A 4,636-nucleotide genomic window follows, 5' to 3' on the forward strand; every position below is an offset into this window, starting at 1 on the left:
TCTTCACCCCATCATGTAGGTATCTTGAACAAAAGGTCAAACACTCTTCGGCCAGAAAACTCTCCACTATTGATCCTTCTGGATTAGATCGATTCCGAACGAACCCCTTGTACTTACACATGTTTCTCTCATTGGGATACATCCAACGCAAATGAACCGGACCCCCAAGCTTAATTTCATCTACTAAATGGATAGGCAAATGTGTCATTATATCAAAAAAGGTTGGAGGAAAAATCTTTTCAAGGTCACATACTATATCTATGATTTCAACCTTCATTTTATCAAGATCTCTTCTTCTTATAACCTTACTACATATGGTTCTAAAATAATTCCCCAACCTAATCAAGGCCAAAGACACATTCTTGGGTAATACTTTTCTAACCGCAACTTGAAGCAAGTACTGCATTATGAAATGGGCATCATGGATCTTATATCCTGATACTTTCATCTCCTCCATTTGCACACGACGTGATATATTAGAGGCACACCCTTTTGGTAATTTGACATTTTTTAAAACAGTGCAAAACAACCTTTTCTCCTCTGGTTTCATAGAGAAACAAGCTTTAGCCTGATGAATTTTACCATTCTTATCATCTTTTAATGGTTGAAGCTCCTTGCGTATCCCCATCTCGTGCAAGTCATAGCGAGAATTTACATGATCTTTGGACTTTCCAGGTACATCTAACAAAGTCCCAAGCAAACTATCACATATATTCTTCTCTATGTGCATCACGTCAAGATTGTGCCTCAATTTGTTATGTGCCCAATATGACAATTTAAAAAATATGGATCTTTTCTTCCATGGACCATCACTCTTCCGAGCCCTTTTCTTTCGGCCCTTCCCAAAGACATTATTGAATTCACGTAGCTCTTCAAGCACTTCTATGCCTGATAAGGGAGTAGGTGCAGTTTTATGCTCCTCTTTACCATCAAATGATTTCTTATCTCTTCGGAATGGATGATCAGGAGGTAAAAATGCTCGATGACCCAAGTAACACATCTTACGACTATGTTTGAGATATTGAGAGCAAGTATCATAATTACAGGTGGGGCATGCCCATTTCCCCTTGGTGCTCTATCCGAAATGCATTGCTAGTGCTGGAAAATCACTAACTGTCCACAATAAAGCTGCACACATTAGAAATGTTTGGTTAGTTTCAGCATCATATGTTTCCACTCCCATTTCCCATAGTTCCTTCAACTCTTCAATTAGTGGTTGTAGGAACACATCTATATCATTTCCAGGAGATGATGGACCTGGAATGATCATTGACAACATTATATACTCCGGCTTCATGCAAATCCATGGTGGCAAATTATAGTTCATTAACATAACTGGCCATGTACTATGGGAAATGCTCATGGTTCGGAATGGATTGAAACCATCACTTGAAAGACCCAATCGAACATTACGAGGATCTTTAGAGAAATCCAAGTGCAATGAATCAAAATCCTTCCAAGCTTCCCCATCAGCAGGATGTCTTAAATTCCCATCTTTGGGTCGTTCAGTAGCATGCCATCTCATGGCTACAGATGTTTTAGAACACATAAATATCCTCTGAAGCCTAGGCTTTAAAGGGAAGTACCTTAAAACCTTTGCTGGGATTTTAGTGTTCTTATTAGTCAAATCATCACGAACATTCTTCCATCTAGAAGAACCATACACAGAGCAATTATCTATCTTCGCATTGTCATTCCAAAATAGCATGTCGTTAGGGCATGCATGAATTTTCTCATAACCAAGACCCAAATCTTTTATCACCTTTTTTGCCTTGTTGAAAGACTCGGGTAGTTGAGCAAATGGAAATGCCTCTTTTATCAAGTCTAACAAGTTTGAAAAGGCTACATTACTCAACCCGTGAATGCATTTAAACAAGTACAACTGAATGGTGAAACTCAACTTAGAAAAATTCTTACACCCCGGGAACAACTCTTGTTTCCCTTCCTCAACTAATTTGAAAAATCTCTTTGCATCTCCAGATGGTCCCTCTCTCACTCCTTCATGCCTCAGATCACCTTCTACATTCCTAAAAGTATCATAAAGTAGTCCATCGATATCGTCATGCATGTCGGAAGTTTCATCATCATTGGTTGGATGCGGCATATTTGTTGAAGAAAACCCTTCCCCATGGAAAACCCATTTGGTGTATCCATTAACAAATCCATTACCAAACAAGTGATTCTCCACCACTGTTCGAGTATGCCAATACCGATTAAAACACCTTTTACAAGGGCATAGTATTTCATTTCCTTGAGAAGCTCGTTCAAATGCCTTATCAAGAAAATACTTCACTCCACGATCATACTCATTGGTGGATCTTCGGAGATCCATCCAACTTTTATCTATAGTATCCATTGAATATCCTACATGCCACGAGCATAACATCAAAATCAAAATTCAAATAGCAAATTTCAGCAGAAATGCATACAAAAAGAGAAAAGTATCAATTTCCCCATCAACCCAATGTTTTGCTTTGAAGAATGATCCAAGAAAAAGAACAATTCCATGGTTAGACTACATAGAGATCACATTTTTATCAAATCCACAAACAAATGCAAAAGATTTTTTTTCCCACAAACATTTAGTTCTCTGGTTTGAAGAATGATCCAAGAAAACCGGAAAAAAAAAAATCCACAGCTAGACTACATAAAGATCACATATTTATCATATCCAGAAACTAAAATCCACAAACAAATGCAGAACATATTTTCTTTCTACAAAAACCCAGACTTTCAAGAATGATTCAACAAAATGGAAGAAACACAACAATTCCATTGCTAGACTACATAAAGTTCCCATTTTTATCAAACCCACAAACAAAAACATGCAAATGCAGAAGAACCTTTAAAATCCACAAACAAAAACTTGCAAATGCAGAAGAACCTTTCTTTCCTTAAAAATCCAGTTCTCAACTTTGAAGGATGATCCCAAGAAAATGGAAGTAAAAACAACTCAACAACTAGACTACATAAAGATCACATTTTATCACGCCCATAAACTAAAATCCACAAACAAATGCAGAAGATTTTTTGTTTCCACAAAAACCCAGTTCACAAATTTCAACAATGATCCAAGAAAATGAAAGAAAAAGGTAAATTCTACAGCTACACTACTTAGATATCCCACTTTGTTTTCACATCCAGAAACTAAAATTCACAAACAAATGCAGTAGATATTTTGTTTCCGCAAAAAAAAAAAAAAAAAAACGAACCCACAGTTCACAGATTCAAGAAACTGTAAGCAAATCAACAATTCCATAGCTAGACTACGTAAAGTTAACATTTTTATCACACCAAGAAACTAAAAATCCACAAACAAACTCATAGAATTTCTGATTTTTAAAAATACTACAACAATAATACATGTCAAGAGGGGAAACTTAAATTTCATGGAGCAAACCTGTAGATGCAAAAACCAAGAAGACTAATTAGCTGAAGAAAAGGATGAATTTTGCTAGAGAAACTTCAACTGAGAATAAATTAGTGTCATTGCTAGAGAAAACCCATATTGTTAAAAGCTTCAACTGAGAAAGAAATATTTCATGGTATGTTTCAGTGATATGTTTATTCATATACGGTATATTTTTTTGTCATTATTTTTTATTAAAAAATGGGGGTTTTGGCGGGTCCAATAGAATAAGTGGAGGGAAAATAATGGGGGGAAATATTGGGGGAACTAAACTGTCCCAATAGCTAAATTTTCTTATATGACTGTTGCAATAGAATCATCTATTGCAACGGTTCCAATACCCGTTACTAAATGTACGTCTATAGCATCGGTTATCTGACTAACGCGACTGTTTAATTTTATAAATGTGTTGTTAGGTCAAAGTGTCTTTGCAACGGTTAAAACCGATGCAACATATATTCTATTGCAACAGTTGAGTAACTGTTGCTAAAAACCCGTTGCTATAGGCCTATTTTCTAGTAGTGTTTAAAGGAAGTGACTTGCCATGACACGGTTTTGTGATAAGCTATTTACTGTTTTAAATTTCTGGTTTGAATCAATATTGTACTTTGTTTTACTAGCAATAACCACTACACCATGTGGCAAACAGATGGAAAAAAAATTGCTAGCCAGCAAAATATTTGATTGAATCTTTACGTGGACTTCGATGATACTCTATACATTGAAAAGAATCGATTTGTTTAAAAATAAAATCCTCAATTCAACTTCATCCTCTGACAGACAACAATTCAAGTCTCGTCTGAGCAAATTAGGAAAATATATTGAAACAAACTTCCGAAAAGCTTGTAACTCATATGGTTTTAATGTTAATACATACGTAAATTAGAATTATTAATCAAAATTCAATTGTATATTAAGTTCTAATTTGTAGATTAATTGATATGATTCCCTGAAAATTAAAAATTACCACATTACATGGTCGTACACTATGGAACAGATAATTGCCATACCAAAAAAAGTTAAACTGTCACTTACCTGGTTTGGGAAGAGAAATAGACAACGAAATTCGGATTCGGCATAACGATTCTGAAAGCATGGTTTGTGCGCGGCTTTTTTGTTTTAGTGTTTAATTAGTAAGGTAATTAGGTTATTAAGAAGGATATTTAGGTAATTTAACATTTAAGTTTAAGAGTTCATGTTTTTAATGTAGTACTAGTCTCTATAGAC

The sequence above is a fragment of the Lycium barbarum genome, chromosome 10 (assembly GCF_019175385.1).
Source record: "Lycium barbarum isolate Lr01 chromosome 10, ASM1917538v2, whole genome shotgun sequence".
NCBI classification, from domain to species: domain Eukaryota; kingdom Viridiplantae; phylum Streptophyta; class Magnoliopsida; order Solanales; family Solanaceae; genus Lycium; species Lycium barbarum.